The sequence below is a fragment of the Lonchura striata genome, chromosome 3, assembly GCF_050655825.1.
Source record: "Lonchura striata isolate lonStrDom1 chromosome 3, ASM5065582v1, whole genome shotgun sequence".
NCBI lineage: Eukaryota > Metazoa > Chordata > Aves > Passeriformes > Estrildidae > Lonchura > Lonchura striata.
This window is the reverse complement of record NC_140705.1, coordinates 20324539-20342503: the sequence shown is the minus strand read 5'-3', so window position 1 is coordinate 20342503 and position 17965 is coordinate 20324539. Positions and strand designations below refer to the sequence as shown.

The window sequence follows — 17965 nt, the reverse complement described above, 5'->3', positions numbered from 1 at the left end:
GAGCCCCAGGTCCTCGCCCAATCACCCGGTGCCCTGAGTAGAAGCTTCTGAATGGATGGGAAGGGGCACTGAGTGATAGACAAGGCACCTGGGGGGGGTAAAATGCTCTTTCAGGGTGATGGATAGATACTGGGAGGCGGGAAGGGAGGACAAGGCGGGAAAACTGGGGATAAACCAAGTTGCACACAGGGGTACAAAGGAATAAACCAATACATAATACAGGGATAATAAAACATACAAATAACGCAACTCCACACTCCTGACTTCAGATGTCTCCAGTATAGCTTTTACCATCTGAGCTGCCTGTCCTAAAGAACTTCCTAATCACTGGGATTACATAGCCGGATATAACTGACTGCTGCTAGACATCTATTTTAGAATTGGAACAATAGTACCAATGGGAGAATTTAGTGCTTTATGTTGACTGGTATGAAAGCATAAATAGGTTAGCCATGAAAACATGAAAACATCTGCATTGCAGGCATCTTGGTCTTGTTAACAAAAACAAAAAACAAAAAAAAAAAAAAAAAAAAAAAAAAAAAAAAAAAAAAAAGATCATTTACTGCACCTGAGAAAAGGACAGAAATGTGCATGTTGCATAGCCAAAACATCACCTGCTCCCAACACTGGTCTGGCAGTGGCAAACTCTTTCAGCTTGGACAGGGCTATGACCTTCTCTCCTTGATTCTTTCATGTCTTCTTGTGGGAAGCTACTGCCTGGGAATGGTAAAAAGGTAAGGGTGAGGAAGAGTAAGAAGCTGTTGTACAGATGTGCCTGGAATTCACCCAGCATGAGCTGAGGAGATGCTTCTCCTGTTCTTATTTCAAAGCCTCCACCATTTCTCAGGCAGACTCAGTAGAAGTTTGCTGTGTGATTCATTCCTCCTCCCAGTGACAATAATCAAGTGGAAGTGACTATAAATGCTCAAAGAAAGAGTAACCATTGCTGGGAACTGATCAACCATTACCTAGAATCTGCAGAAGGAATCAATACCAAATACAGTTTCTTGAGAATCACAGGTGTAATCACTGAACTCTGTAGACATAACGATAACTGATCTCCAGCATGTGGGAGCTTAAAATGAAGGTCATGTACAAATCTGATCGGAATTCAGGGAAAGCTGCTTGGCTTATTACCATGGCTATAGTACTGGATTCTATTTACATTAGTAAACAGTTTAAAATACTTGACATGTGATTCAATTAAACCTGTGATTGCAAGCTGACAGACCAAAGTTCATTGATTTTTCCAACCACATTAAACTAAGTACATGGCAGTGTTTCATTTAGCCTGTCTGCTTAACCCTTTCACCTTGATTCAATTACCCAGAATAAAATTAATATGTAAAATATTAAATAACTATAAATTTCTAAATTAGAAGGCATTGCAAGAATAAATTCATCTCGATGGTTTCTGACATACATTTATTACTGTATGATTTGCAATTTGCTATGGATCACATTGTTATCCAGATGGCAAAAATCACTCAGAAAATTTTTTCTCTATACTCATTCAGTAAATTGATAGATTCGTGGAAGGTAAGACAGAAAAGGCCATGAGATTATCTTCTCTGACCCCATCTAGATCCCTGGTCATAAATTTTCTCTTTACTTCAGGGCGAAGACCAGTCTGACAAAAGCACAATTTGTGGTTTTTGCTAAAGCAAGTCCTGTACAGAGACAGGTCAGCTTGATTTAAGGACATCAAGGAATGAAGACTTAGCCCCTTCTTTAGTAATTTATTTCAGTACTCAATCACTTTCATGCTTAGAATCATGTGCCTTGTTTTAAATTTCAATTTGTCTAGATTTAACTTTCAGCCATTAGTTATTGGTATGCTTTTCTTCACTAGATTAAGTAGTCCCTCACTAGCCACTACTTTCTGTGAAAGTTTTGTAACCAAGCTACAAGGCAACCTTCTTTTTGACACCATAAGTATTATCTCTTTAACTATTTGATTTAAGGCATTTTCTATAGCTTCCAAGATGGTTTTGTGACTCCCTCATACATTCTCTCCAATTTTTTCACACCATTTAGGAAACAAACCTGCTGGAACTGAGCGTAGAAATTTAGCATTCATTTAAAATCTCAGAAGTGCCAACTTTTGTACGGACTGTTTCATTGGTTTTGGATCAACCTCTTGACATGGGATTGTACTGGAAGTCTATGTTAAATTATTTTTAATAGTAGACAAGTACTCATGAAATTTATTGCTATCCAGGATTTAGTCCTTGGTTGCATACTTCATATTTGTAAATGTTAGTCTTTCTGTTTGGCTGTATTAACTTGAACATTTTTTAATATTTCTAGGTTAGTAAATGATGGATCATTTTGTGTGTCTGTAGTGCTTTCATTAGTATTGACTATCTGCTAATCTTTATGATATCTGCAGATTTTACCAGAAATTATTACATCTTCTTCCATATCAGTAGTAAAAATGCTAAGCATGTTCATTCCTAGTATTAATCTTTATGGGATTCAAAGAGAATCAGTCATTATTCAGTCATGATTCCATATTTGTACCTACTTCTTGAAAACAGAAAACTGAAATGATTTAATGGGTTTCTAATGTATTTAACATGCATTTATTACATTATGTGCTTTTTGTTTTGATTAGAAAGTCATGTGGCACTATGTGTAATAGTTGTCAACAAGTTTCTTCAGTTTTCTACAAAAACAAGCTTTAATGTTTTTCAGATAAGGATAAGAATCCAAACTAAAGACACTGTAAAGAAAAACCACTAAAATAGTGTTTTAAAATATGTTTAGGAGGAAGTAGAACAATTGAAAATTATTCAAAGTAAATAGGCTCTTGAATTTATCTTGGTTGTTTTCAGCTTGTTCCTCTGTGTGGAATGATTTCCATTAGTTAAGAATGATTGATGTGTAAGATTCTTTATTTTTAAATATCAAGAGAAAATTCTTTTTTTTTTTTTCTTTTCCTGCAAGGTCCTGCAAGGTTTGATCCACAGTTTTAGTTACAAAGGTGTCTGTTGTTTGTGTTATCTGCTGTGTTGCATTTCTTCCAGCTGGTTATTGAAGAAAGACCCCTCCAACAAGTTCATTAGCTGCTGATGAATAAAACAGATTTGAGATGTAGAAGTTTGCTTGCAAATTTTCATTCACAGTTTTATAGTGGGATATGTAAATGTTCAGTTCCTTACAGAAGCAGTTCTCTGAGCAGATTTCTAGGTTGTAACACAGGCATGTTACATGTCAGCATCAGCACTGGTTATCTAAACCCCAAGATCAGTGTAAGGATTCATCAGAAATATTAATTGAGCTGTGGATGTAAAAGGCCTTGCAGTCAAACAGCATATAGCCTTCAGTTCCCAGGATCTGGCTCACTGCTAATGCACAACGCCTTGCAGGATTCCAGAAGGTTCCTTAACTCTTCTCTACACCAGAAGTCTTAGAGGGAAAAGGCAGCATTTCTGTCAAAATGTTCTGGTACTATCCTTTTCTCCAGTCTGATTCTTTTTTTCCATAAGCAAAGAATATCAAGGTTCAATATCAAGCCAAAACCAGTTCAGGTGTCTTTGTCAGGCTACCTGAAGCATAAAGACTTTGCTGACTTTGATTCTAAAAGTCCCCTCTCCATCTACTTTTTCCATAATTTGCAAGGCTTTGCAAAGTGAGAAGTGATCTCAAACAACCCTACAGGTACCACAGGGTGAGGATTTGAACATGGGCAGATCCTGGCAAGCAGCTGGCTACAGTGGCTTACTGAGGTGGTGTGAACAAGAGAGAAGGAGACACAAGTATAGCTTTTCCCTTGTAGGTTGTGACCCGCTGTGCTCTGTGCTTGACAGCGTTCTTATGGGTAACCTGAGACTTATTTCCAAATGACAACAGTGGAAAACTTGGGAGGTAAAAGTCACAAAGATGAGATTACATTGAGCAAGCATTTCCAAGAGGATCAGTGGTCTTTTGAGAAGCAACTACAGGTCCTCTCTGTCAGGCTTGGTGCAGCTCCAGTTGTGCAAGGCCGATCACAGGAATCACTGGTGTCCTGAAATTGTAGTTGCTTTATACAGCAGTCTCTTGAATAGAGGAAGCTTCTGACAGCTGCTCACAAGAGCCACTGCTGTAGCCCCTGCACTACCAAAACGTGGCCACACAAACCCAATACAATTATCAACCCTGTTTCAGCACAGATCCAAAACAGTCCCACAGCAGCTGTTGGGAATAAAACCTACCCCAGTGAAAACTAGCACTCCATCATATACACACCACCTGAAAAACCTACCCAACCAAAGCATTCTGCTGACAGTTTTTCTTTGTCTTCTTTGGCTTCAAATCTGAGTCCATGGACCTCAATATTATCTCGGTGCGTGGAACGGTGTGCTGGCAATGCATTATACCCTGCAGCATTCCTCATCCCCTTCCCAATCCAGCAGCCTGAGCTTCTGAACAAGAGTCATTACAACAGGGGTGCTGTGCTCTGGGGTGCCCTAAGGCAGCAGAAATGTCTGCAATCCAGCTCTCAGCTCAAGAATATTGTGCACCAGGATATTATCTGTAAAACTGGCAATATTGCTTTGGTGCAGAGGCTACTTCCAGGCACCCACAAGACATATGGCTTTATCAGTACACAGCCATTCACCTCTGCATTGCAATTGAGAAGAAGTACAAGCAAATTTCCAACTATCTTTGCTAAGCAATTTTACAGCTGTCTATCTGAAATTAAAGCACCCTCTCTTGGTTGTGCTTTGCATTTTTATTGTGACATCTTTCTACAGTGCTACACTCGGCCTTCCATTGAGTTTCTGATGCTCGCAAAAATATGTGACACTAAGTTAATCAAGATGAATGCTTCAGGCTGTAGGGAACCAAGCAAAGGAGAAATCTGTGTAATCTGTATAATTGGACATTTCTACAGACACTGTAAAAAAACAAATCATCTCTAGCAGGGAAAGGCTTTTGTGTACAAGTTCATAGGAAGGTACTGACCTGCACTTCATGGAAAGTCTTTGTAGAACCTATACAAAGGGCAGCTTCCCACCCACAGCCCGTTCATCCCATTCCTCCTGAACTGAAATGCACAGGTCTTTGAATAGGTGTGATCCAAGGACTGAAGCAGTGGGTTTCTTCAGTAGCTGAGTGTCTGTTCCACTCAAATGAGTGGGAATCCATGAACACACCTCTGAAGTTGGATTGATATTCCATCTGACTCAAAACTAGTCAGAATTTGAAGATGAAGCACTCAAGGCACGTGCACGCCTTGGCAATTGTACCTGTGCTCCAGTTTTCAAATAAAGTTGACCCCAGCCTCCCATGAGAGGTAAAAGTGAAACATGCCTAAAGAGTGGTACCACCTCACCATCAGGGAAAAGCAGAGGACCGATTTCTATAAGCTGTGAAGTGGGAGGAGTTTACAGCCAGCTCTGAAAGCAACTTCCAGGTGGGAGAGTCTGCCACTGCAGTTCCTAACTCATGAAGAAGCTCTACTCTGAAAGCAGTCTCTGCATCCATACTGGAGAAGTCAATGTCTGATAATCTGTAAAAATCTTGTTGACAAGGTTTTGATGCAGGAAAGAGGTTTTTTTTATTTTTACATTTGCATCTTAGTGTCGTGAATCCATATTAATTTTCTGCTTTGGAGAAGGAGTATTGGAAGATGGAAGAAGCCTTCCCTCTAAGTCTGAGTTAGAAGAGAAAATCCCAACAGCTTGTATTGTGATCCTTGATTTGTCTGGGAAGACTATGGAAATTTTGGTAAAAACACAGTAACATGAGAGGGAGAGGACTCCATCCAGATGAAGGAGGGAAGCATGGAAGAGGAGTAGAAGGACACATACAACTTGAAGAGGCCTGTTTGCAGATTCTTCACAAAGAAACTTTTCCTACTTTTCTTTGTACCTGCTTTTTTGCCCTTTCCTGTAACTTTTTCAGGCTGCTTCATCGTTTCAAAGATGAGAGAAAAAAACCTGCCCATGTTATTAAAACTGCTGGTTCACCACAGATCAAGTGCTCTGGTTTGTTTTCTAGTTATTTTCAAATAATTTAATTGCTTTTTTGACCCCTCACTGGGTAATGGAGCTGACATCTTCATGGTATCAATTTATAATTTATGAATAGATCTTGTCAGTTTACATAATTATGTCCACCATTTTGTGATATCCTATGTGGAATTTTATCTGCCATTTTATCTCTAGTTGTGCATGATCATTGTGCTTTTCTGCAGCTTTGCACAGTCAGCTTTTGATTTTAATCCCTGTGATAACTAATGGAATCAGCAGTCTCTGTTCTCCCATTATTCATCACCTTTTCCAGGTCATTTAAGACTTTGCTCAGTAGCAAGATCCTGGCAAAAAGTCCCAAAGGATTGTGTTGGTGATTTCCTTCCAGTGGGAAAACTGCATTCCTACTTTTTTTATTCTCATTTTTTAATTGCTTATTCATTTAAAATAGGATCTTCTTAGCTGATGGCACTTCCTTTTTAAGGGCTTTCTTTTACTCCATCTAATTGTACCTTGTTTGTTTATTTGCCAATTCTTAAAAAAAAAAAAAAAAAAAAAGTCAGTAGGCTTGTGAAGTGTCTTCCTTTTACAGATACTTAATGGAATGCTTCCCAAGATATTTTTCTATCTGTCTGCTCATTCTCTTCCTTGCAGCGGGCTTCTACTGATTTGCTGAACAAGGACATCATGTTCACTCATCATCAGTGTTCCTCAGATCACCCCTGGAATCCTTTGTAAAAATTAGTCATTTCCCCACCTTCCCATCCCCTGACACAGAGGATTCTCAGGGAGAGGTTACACACTGCGGCTCACAGTGGTGTTATTTCATCCTTCAGTTGGTTTAGAGCTCTTTGGTGAATTCTGTCTGGTTCTAGTGAGCTATTAGGGTTGTGCCCTGGGAAATGGGATCTCTGAAGAGAGAGCTCCAGGCTAAGTCCAGTGGGTCCTATTTAAGTGCAAGTGCTCACTGCTCTGGCCCTCATTTTGTTTTCCACTCACATTTGAATTCTGTTCTAGTAATTTCTGCTTGGCCTCACAGTCAGACATTCAAAACATCAGAATAAAAACAACCTAATGAAAAAAATATTATAGAAGTGGTGCTCTTTGGATTAATGTATTTGTCATGCTTTATTTCATATTTATTGCATAGATTTTTTTTACCCTCTTCTGAAGTTGATGAATCTTGCAGTGTTCAGCTTGAGACTTCACAACATAAGACATTTACCTTTACCAGGATTATGCCTAAAAATAGACTACCAGTGGTGTTAAATAGCCACAACTATGCTGTACAATGCTATGCCAGAACTAATAGATGTCTGTTTAAGGGATCAGAACATTTAAACTGGACAGCAGACAGTAAGCAATGAGAGCCAGGTGTAATCAGCAATGTGAAGGCAATTGCAAGCAAAGCAATACCAGAAAACATGCAAGAACAAAAATTCAGCTAGCAAGGTTCCCACTAAAGCTATGTGATTTAATTTAAAGCTTTGAAAGATTTTCTGTCAAACTTGGAAAGCTCAAGTAATCTATATCTTCTTATATTTCAGTTTAAAGTCTTACAAGTGAATTTACAGATGTTTTGTGGTTTTGATGGACTAATTCACTAGCGTGTTGCATTGGAGATACACAGTGTTCTGCAAAATATATTCAGGATTAATCAAAGCATTTACAGCTTTTAAATCAGAAACCATTTTTGGATGTTACAGACCTAGATATCTATTGCCACTAAATGTTAGAAAATTTCCTAGGAGACCACTATGGAAGACTTTACAACCCCTGGACATTTAGACACATTTTCTAATTCAGGAATGGTGAATGTCAGTACAATTCTACATTTTCATAATAGCTCTACATTAATTTTAACTGTAGAAAAAGTTCCAGCACCTCCAAACAGATTGTACAGGGTTGTTTGGAAGGTGGAACAGATGCTTTTGTAGAATTCATTACTCACAGTTTCTAAAGCCATGTGGAATATAGTAGCTTAGACATTTTGATTGTCTGAAAATTTTGTTTGAAAGGCACAGAGAGGTACCAATGAAATGACTGGCTTAAGTTGTACTTCTGTTGTAAAACAGTGCTTTAGAATTAGAATCAAAATTGTGGTCACACTTTGAATGTATTTGTGTCTTCTTAGAATGAATCCTTCTTAGAATTAATCATATTCCAGAGTCCTGGTACCCCAAATATCCCCACTGCAGCTGTAATTTCACTTGTTCAAACAAATTTCATTTGTTTCACACTGTGGCTGTGCTCTGAAACAAAATATGGCAGTTCTTTGCAAGCCATCCAGTCATTCACAGGCATTGAATGACAAAGGCATAGCCTCCTATCCTCATTTGCCATACTCAAATACTATATTATATTACAAATATTATATGTCAGAAGGTTGTTTCCAAAGCTCTCTCACTTGTGTGATCTGGGGGGGATTTGGCGCGTGTGTAACAGGGTTTTGCTGTGGGAGATACACGAGGAGAGAGAACCCTGTGCAGTAGTGTGTTGCATATGCTCATGGGCACAGTTTTACTCTTGAGAAGATTTCCCTGCAACAGTACAGAACTGTCCAGCTTTTTACAAATTCAAATTCCAAAGACCCTGGGCTGTGTGTTTATGTGCAGTGGGCAGGTTACAATGGTTACACAGGTCAGTATCTACACACTGTGTATCAAAATGCAGACGATATCTGGTTCTGTGATGAAGCCTGGCATGACTTGGAGCCCCCTGCAGATGGAATGAGGGATGCCCATGAGGACATGGAGTATGACAGTCCAGCTTTTAGTCCTGTCAGCCACAGAAGCAGCAAAGGACATGACATGAAGAGTTCCTGTCACAGATTGTAATAAAATTTCTCATACCAGCTCTCACAGTGAAAAACACCCACTCTGGATGGCCAGCCAGGAACACATGTTCATCCTGGCATGGGAGCCAGTATCTGGTGGGTGTCTTGATGTAGATATCCATTTTAGTGGACTCTGAGGAGTAGAGCAGGATGAGAGAACATGCCTTGCTCCTTAACAAGCTTGCCCCTCTTTCCTCCTAAGCAGATGGGAAATTGCAGGCTGTTCACAGGAAAGAGCCTAATGCCTTGTTTCTGTGCAAAATAGCAGCCACTGTATGTCATTGCTTTAGAGCAAGAAATAATCTACTGTCATGGATTAAAAACAGCTAAGTGGTGCACACAGCCAGGGGAGTCCATGTGGTCTTAAGTAATGATGTGTCTTGTGACTCATGTATCCAGATATAGCCAGTGGGGTGCCACAGGCTTCCCACATCAGATCAGTAGTACCTTGGTAGCTGAGAAATGGCTTTATGTTAAAGGATGATCCCCACCTTCTTCACAAGCTGTTGGGACTGCATTGCATGTCCTTCAGTGCATTACCTTGCTCATGGAGTGTCTGTGCTGAATCCTGGGACGTGGCAGGATGGGGCATTGCACTCATGAGGAAAAGGGAACTCTGTTACTCACTGTTTCCAGGGTTAACTGGGACTCTGGACCTGTGCTGGAATTCTGTCCACTGCCTTCCCAGAATAATGTCTCTAGATGAATATGTCCAGCAGTATGCACCCAGGAGATTCTCAGGTCAGTGAGCACAGCTCTCAGGCCAAGTGTACCAGCTTCTCTCATAGCATGTTGTGCTGGTTGACCTCCAAACCCACCACAGAAGCAGCAAGGCATAATGTTGTTGCTCCAAAAAGACATTTGTAATTTTGCTATGCACTTTAAACTGGACCAACTGCCCAGGAGTGTGTATTAAGTGAGACAACAGGAAAATGCCTGTGATGCAATGTCTTGCACATCAGAGGCACATCAGAGGCAGGCAAGTTTCTCCCATGTCTGCTAGAGCAGTTTTCGGTTGCAGTCCAACTTACAGGTTCTGCAAAATTGTTCAACGCGTCAAGATGGACTCTAACATAAGAGTAGCCAGAGGTTGGCATGACTGTAGCAGCACCTTTTCAAAAGATGCTAGCTTCTACTAAGGTCTTCAGACCTTTAAGAAATGCTCATCCTTTCTGTTTGTGGGTTTGGGTTGAGTTGTTTTGTGTTTGGTTTGTTTATTTCATTTTGGTTTTAGTTGTGAAAGGAATAAATTCATCTATACTAGTACACATCTGAGCTAGAGAAAAGATGACAGCAAATGTGCTCATCCAATTGATGGCTCATGGATCAGTAGGTGTCAGTTCTGTAGGGCAATGACTGTTCTGGGACATTGGAGATCATCGCCCCCCAAAGATGCTGTAGTTGCATATCTGGTCAATAGTAACCGTTTGGGCAAAGCCTTCTATTCAAGCCTTCTCATATGTTGGCTTTTCTATGGCTATTTAATGTTACTGGTGTTGCTTTCCCTCTGTGCAAACCTCTACTGAGTGAGGGGAGATGAAGCTTGGCTATTGACCAAATGCAGTAGTTGGGGAGTGAGGCAAAAATCAGTGCTCAAGGACATCTTCACTGCTTGTCAGTATCAGAGAGGAAGGGTTTCACGATCTTCCTTTTGTGAGGTTAAGCATAGCTTCTTCTTGTAATATATGCCTTTAAACTGCTTTGGTTATCTTAAAAGCCATTCTTCATAACAACTTCATTTTGAGTTGTCCTGCTGTAATCAGTGGGGTGAAGTTTGAACCAACTCACTGTACTATTCTCACTTCCTGCCCTGATCTTAACATAAAGATTTGAAATAGGTAAATGAGAATGGGAATTTAGGACAACTAGTTCCAAGGCAGGCATCTGTGTGAGTCTTATCTGGAGTTAGGTGAGAGAGATCCAGCACTGCTTGACAGAACTGGGTTCCAGGTAAGCTCTGGAGCAGTACCTTTGTGCTTTTCCAGCAACAGTAATGCTTTACCTACCTTTGCTTAGGAAATAGTTCTGGATCCTTCCCCCCTGTCGTTTTTCACGTGTACAAATTGCAGCATTTTCTGATAAAATTTGCTTCCATGAAAGAATTTCTCCTTTCTCCATAGCTGTAATGAATTTGATTTTTTCCCTATCATTTTTCTATGACATTTTTGTCAGTTTCTATTCTTTTGTCCCTCAATGGCATCAAAGCACTGTGGGCAGGCAGGCTGCAAACACAGGAGTGACTGCTTGGCAGTGAAGCTGTGGGAAGTGCAGGAGTCAATGCTCAGCAGGAAATAAATGAATAGTTTAAGCTACTTCAATGGTAACTCCATAAGCCTCAGCAACACAAATCTCTTGCTGCTGTGTATCTGTAACCTTAGATGACTTTGAGGACTGAACTCTGCAGTCTATAGCTCATCTACACAGCATTGCAGTCTTCTTTTATTGATGGTATTTCCTACTTCTGTCATCATCATATTCCAATGCATCTCCTTTCTTTTGTGCTTTGTGAAGATACTACTGTGTATCTCAACAATACAACTACCATTGTTCCCGTTCCTTTCTTCCCTTGCCATCTTAAAATTCCTTTACTCAAGTTTTCCCTCCTTTACACGGTGTTTTGCTGCAATTTGGAAACTGACTGTAAGTGAGCTGAGAACATCACTTTGCATGCCAAGCTATGTGTTCTCTTTGTTTTCCTGTGCTCCTTCCACTGGTGGCAATCATCTGCCTCCCCACAGATTCTAGGCTCTTTGAGGCAGGACTATCCCTTCCTTCTATAACCTAATAGTGCCCAGTCCTGTTGCCCCAACAGAGCTGTCCATTTAGTTAACTTTGTTTAAGGCAAAATTACTTTTAGCTTAGCTCTAATTTTTGAGTAATGCATATAATTATTTGCAAGGACATGCTCTCAGATAATAACTGTTAAAGTCAAAAAGCCTAGCATTATTCATACAGCTGTGTGTTGAGGAAGATTTGGTGGTTTGTTTTCTTTATATGGTTTATTTTATTTATTTGCCTGCAGTGGCAGCACTTTATGTTTACTCCTATCCTGCACAAAGGGGTGTTAGTGGAAGCTGTGGGTAGGTTCAGAATTCTGCTGTGTATTCCTGCAGCCTGGACTCTTTAACGATGATGAATTTTGGAAGCTACTTCTTTAGTTAAATATCTGGATTGTTTTCAAAATCATGACTTCCAAATGTCATATTGTTCAGCAGGTATAGAATGAAAATGGTATATGCTTTATGGGAAATGCTCTTTTAAAATTCTGTCCCTGTATCAGTATAGAGAGCCTTGAGTAAATCAAGCTTAATGGCCCTCAAAGCCAGCAGAGAGTCTTGCTTTAAACCAGTTTATTGTTCAGAATTGTGACTGCACGTAGGCAGTGCCCTGCAGTGTTCTGCCTGCAATCTGTACCCATCAGGTCGGAGCAGTAACGATAAGACATCAGCCCCATCCCCTTGAGCGTGTGGTGGGTCACAAGAAACTGAAGTCGCCATGCACATGTGCCACCTGCCTGAGGTGCCCCGGGGCTGCCAGCAGCCTCCCCTGTCTGCAGGTGGGCCCTGCTTCCCCCTGGCAGTGAGGGCTGCTCACCCCAGCTGCCCCTGGGGCAGCACTGTCCCCTCGTGCTGTCACATCCTTGCTCTCACGTCGTCAGTCTGGTGACCTTGCCCCAGCAAAGCCAGGAATGTGACTGTGGCAGGTTCCCTTAGGAGCTGAGTGTGGCAGCAGGGGGATCACCTGCCTTGTCCCTGCTTTTTGCACTGTGTTTGGGGCCCAGGCTGTACCTGTGCGGGGTGTGGCATCAGTGCCCACGGCAGCCTCAGCCAGCACGCACAGCCCAGCAACATCAGCATCACCTGCAGGAGCCACCACCAGCAGGCTGAGCAGCTCCCAGAGAGGCTGAGCAGTGCCCAGAGAGGCTGAGCAGTGCCCAGAGAGACTGAGCAGCTCCCAGAGAGACTGAGCAGTGCCCAGAGAGACTGAGCAGTGCCCAGAGAGGCTGAGCAGTGCCCAGAGAGGCTGAGCAGTGCCCAGAGAGGCTGAGCAGCTCCCAGAGAGGCTGAGCAGCTCCCAGAGAGGCTGAGCAGTGCCCAGAGAGGCTGAGCAGCTCCCAGAGAGACTGAGCAGTGCCCAGAGAGGCTGAGCAGTGCCCAGAGAGGCTGAGCATCTCCCAGAGAGACTGAGCAGTGCCCAGAGAGGCTGAGCAGTGCCCAGAGAGGCTGAGCAGCTCCCAGAGAGGCTGAGCATCTCCCAGAGAGGCTGAGCAGCTCCCAGAGAAGCTGAGCAGTGCCCAGAGAGGCTGAGCAGCTCCCAGAGAGGCTGAGCATCTCCCAGAGAGGCTGAGCAGTGCCCAGAGAGGCTGAGCAGCTCCCAGAGAGGCTGAGCATCTCCCAGAGAGACTGAGCAGTGCCCAGAGAGGCTGAGCAGTGCCCAGAGAGGCTGAGCATCTCCCAGAGAGGCTGAGCAGCTCCCAGAGAGGCTGAGAAGTGCCCAGAGAGGCTGAGCAGCTCCCAGAGAGGCTGAGCATCTCCCAGAGAGACTGAGCAGCGCCCAGAGAGGCTGAGCAGCTCCCAGAGAGGCTGAGCAGTGCCCAGAGAGGCTGAGCAGCCCCCAGAGAAGCTGAGCAGTGCCCAGAGAGGCTGAGCAGCTCCCAGAGAGGCTGAGCATCTCCCAGAGAGGCTGAGCAGTGCCCAGAGAAGCTGAGCAGTGCCCAGAGAGGCTGAGCAGCTCCCAGAGAGGCTGAGCAGCGCCCAGAGAGGCTGAGCAGTGCCCAGAGAGGCTGAGCATCTCCCAGAGAGGCTGAGCAGTGCCCAGAGAGGCTCGTGCCCTTTCTGCAGGGGACTTGCTGTGGTGACCCGGCTGCACTGGAGGGGAGGCCTGAGGGGGCTGCTCACCTGGGCCTGTGGTTGACTCATGCACCTGAGCCTGCATTACTCTTCCCTCCCTCTGCTGCAGGATGGCCAAAATGTTTTTCAGAAATAGATGTAAAGAAAAAAAAAAAAATAAAAGCAGTGAGGGAAAAAGAAAGAAGGTTAGATAGTCAATGGAATTCTGTGTGTGGGAAATCAGGGAATCAGGGCCTGCTAGCATCCAGAGTCCCAAGTGCCATAGGCCACTGCTACTCCAGATTCCACAAGGGTCTCCAATGGCAAGAACTGGCAAGCAGAAAAAAAAGTATAGGACCCTCTCCTTAAGCGAAATTTCTGGTGCTAGAGCTGGTATAGAGGGAAATGCTGATGTAGCTGCCCTTTTCAGGATAAAAATAAATATGCTAGGAAGTATGTGGGAAAATGAGCTGGTAAATAAGAATCATTGTATAGAGCACAGGAATCAAGGAAAAATGGGAAGATGAGTTTGATTTCAAGATAAAACATTTTTAAGGATCTGAAAGAGGATTCTTATGATGCAGGAATCATATAACCTTAAAACTGGGAAAGACCTCTAAGATCATAAAGTCCAGCTGTCAAAAGAATCAGCTGCCTGTGAAAGAGAACCTAACAAAGTCTGGGACACATAGAGAAAGTGACAAGTTAGTATTTGAGGTATTTGTCTGAGGGTGGTCAACAGCACAGGATTCAAAATCTGCCAGTAGAGCAGGAGCCAGAGCCCTCTGTGCAGTGCTTTCCCTGCTGCTTGCACTGAGCTGATTTGGGTGATGCTGTCAAAAGAGTCCCTGCTCCACACTCTGGAGAGGCAAGGACATGATCACTGGCAGCATGGAAAGCTTTTTGGGGAGTGCCAGTCAAGAAGGGTCTTTTAAGAGTGTGAAAATAATTTATTTCTATTGGTTGATTCCTGCTGCATTTGGGGAAGCAGCCCTTGCAGGTCCCAAAGGCACTGGATTACATCAAAGGAACTTGTAATTCCATTATTGATTTGTCCTCCTAATGGAGATAGGGCACAAGGTGGTGCATATTGACAGCTGAGTTCAAAGTATCCCTTGTCTTTAATATTGAGGAGGATGTCAGCATATCACTTGCATTGTTAGCTGCTTGATGCCTATTAGTAATCAGTGCCTCCATCAGGCAGGAGAGGCATTAGATGAATGAAGAGAGCAGCCTGCACAGCACGTGGGATTTCCCTATGTTTGTGCCAGGAGAGGTCTTTGTGGCCCAGAAGTTCATCTCTGCATCCTGGCAGTCAGGGCTCAATTCTCAGAGACTTGGACTTGCAAAGGAATGGAGGCAACCCCTTGTTTGATCAAAGTTCTCCTGAAACAGCCTAGGAGGGTTATTCTTTCAGAGTTCTTGGGCATCTAATTCAGATTCTGGTAACATCTGCAATTACATAAAATATTCTACAATTCAGCTGTGTTGCACGTGGCCAAGAGATCCTTTTTAAAAACAGCTATCTCAGCCAAAGCATATTCTTTCTTTTCCCTTTTATTTTCCACACAAAGAAGTTTGTTTGGAAAGCTCTCCCTTTCTGAATACCGTATCACTGGAATCTCACTGCCCTTCTCTGAAAGGAAAGGGCAGTGAATTTCTGCCACACAAAATGGCAGAAATTTTGAAGCTCCTCTAATACTTCAGGTAAGGAGGTTTTCCTTTGAATGTCAGCAAGGCTGCAAATTTAAAGAAAAATCTCAGTGTTCTGCGTATTTCCAGAAAAAAGCATACTGCACCATTATCCTTGTCCTTGATTGGACAGCAAGCACAGACCTTTTCCTGACTGTTTGGGAAAGCTGGCATGGAGCATACAGTGAAAAACAGGAAAAAGGCCTTTGACTTTTCATGCTATAGGTTTTCATGCCAAATGTGTTTGGGCAGGTACTGATAGGCTTCCTGTTAACTTCAGTCAGGTCCCAAATTTATGTTGATTACTTCCTGCTAATGCAGTATTTCCTACAGGTAAGGGATGCAGTGCAAAAGGTTTAGCATGGGGTCACTGTGAAAATTGCATATATATATATATATTAAAAAAAAAAAAAAAACAAATTGGCAGGTTCCCAGTCTCTTGCTTTTAATGCCCAGAGAACTTGTGGAAATACTCAAGGCCAAGTAGGATGAGGCTTGGAGCAGTCTGGTCTAGTGGTAGTTGTCCTTGCCTGGGGAGGAGAGTTGGAACCAGGTGACCTTCAAAGGTCCTTTCCAACCCAAACCATTCTGTGATGATTCAGTGATAATGATTTAGATTGATGCTATAGGATGAGTTCAACTCAAGTTACCTTTTTTTTTTTTTTTTTAATGAGACACTGCTTTGTTGGTGCCACAGGGTTGGTGTGCTAGAAACATGGTGCAGTAAAAGGAAAATGAGAACTGCCCCATGGTAGTACTATGTAAGCCAGAGCCTTGGAATAAAACAGAAGCATTCTTTTATGTAACATTAATTAGGCATCTGCTGAAAGGAAGATGAGGAAGTGGTATCACTGTGGAATATCTGAAGTGGATAATTTCTCCAAGTACAATTGTGTTCTGCTCTTTTACAGCAGGACTATTTCTCAGAGATCTTAGAGCTTCCATAGCAGAGACTATAGAGGTGCAAGTCAGCACTGACCTCTGGAACACTTGTCATGAAAACTGGTGTGGGCTCAATGTGCACATTGGTGCTCTACTGACTCACAGCACCTGAAGATTCTTACCCTGCATGTTTAGAAGTAGGACTGCAACTGGAGTCAAATTCTGTCTTACTAGCTATATGCAAGGTTGCATATATTGACAATGATAAAAAGAGCTCTCTTAGCATGGTCTATCAATGGACACTTCTAAAAGTTGGAGAAATTAATTTTGTAGATTATATTTTACCACCATTTCTTACATAGTCTGCTATATGACTGCAGGAATAGAACTAAATTCAAGCACACTATAGTGAAAAGAGATCACAGTTAACAAAAAGCAGTAATATCAGTAAGTATCACGTTAGGTATTTTTAGTTTTAAAGAACTAGCAGTAGAAAAACACACAAGACCATGCATAATGCTGAGAAAAGGGAATGCTATCAGAAAAGAAAGCACTTATTTTTAAATGTGCCTCCAAATAGCCCTGTTACATTAGCACAACCTTTGAACTTGGGTCGTGGTTTCATTAAGCTTCCCATCCAGTCAGGTCATCCTGTGGGTATAAATATATGCTTTAAGTTATATAAACACCATCCAATCCTATTTGCATTGTCACTCTGAGACACAAAAAGCTATAATGACCTCCTTTTCCTATGTCCAGTGCTATCTATAAAGCAGGCTTAGGTCCTTTTCTTATTAAGGAGGTCAGCTCTCTTAATGAGCTTTAGGCATTTCCAGAGAGTTTTCCAATATTGCAAGACATACCTGGCCCCAGGCAGGATGGCTGCAGCCCTGCCAACACCTAAGCAGTGCAGACAGATGCCATGTGACAGGTTATGCAACGGGGAAGGGCTTTATATTCCCCAGGCCCTAGAGCATGGAAAAGGCTCGAGGGAACAGAGCATCAGGTGAGCAAGAAATGTTTGCATATTGTGTTTCTTGGGGTGCTTTTGGCTCTGTAGCAAACTGCATTAGGCTTAATCTTATGCATCATGAAGAGGCCAACTTGTAAAGCATCCTGGGGTTTAGTAATATTTTGTGTGTTCTAGAATTGTAGGAGCTGAAATTCTACAAAGACTCAGAAATAATGGTTATTCCTCTCCGGAGAATGACACCTGGGTATATAAGGTTGCTGCAGGTATGACTTTATTTTTCCTTTTAATTAATCTTAAAAATACCTGTATTTCTCTTGATCAGGTTGATTTTATTTCAAATTGCTGTATGACCAACCCAAGGGAACACTAGTTTCTTGTGTATTAGCTCAAAATAATTAATCCTCTGTTGAAAAGCAAATTAATTATGACATTTCTTGATAATTGGTATCATGCTGGAATACCAAATGCAGAATATTTGAAAGGAGTTAATTCTTCTGCAGTGCTTAAACAGAAACTGCTTCTCCACAATTTTCTCCTGCAATGGCTTTGTGTGTTTGGGGCAATGGGAAAATGCTAATGGTAAGAAGGATGTGACTTATCTGACCCAGCAGTGAAACACTTCATCCAGCTTCTTGACCATGATAAGGAAACTTCAGTCAGTATTGACCTCTGGAACACTGGGAAATCAGACTATCAACCATTATATGAAGAAAACAAATAAAAGCATGTATAGAAAACATTTTAAATCAGCTGAATAATTGAGACTAAAGCAGCTATAAATATATATACA

At 42.0% G+C, this 17965-nt stretch overlaps 1 protein-coding gene across 3 annotated transcripts in view; it reads left to right on the top strand.

Annotated features, from left to right (window-relative positions):
- The window catches only part of ERICH1 (glutamate rich 1), a 103829-nt gene that overhangs the window by 71808 nt on the left and 14056 nt on the right, over nt 1-17965 (top strand). Inside the window, exon 6 of one of the 3 annotated variants that reach the window (XR_014953596.1) lies at nt 17350-17438. The exons of the other annotated variants lie outside the window; for them this stretch is intronic. The gene's annotated coding sequence lies outside the window, so the exon portion shown is untranslated. The remainder of the gene's footprint in view (nt 1-17349; nt 17439-17965) is intronic. 3 annotated transcript variants of the gene reach the window in all.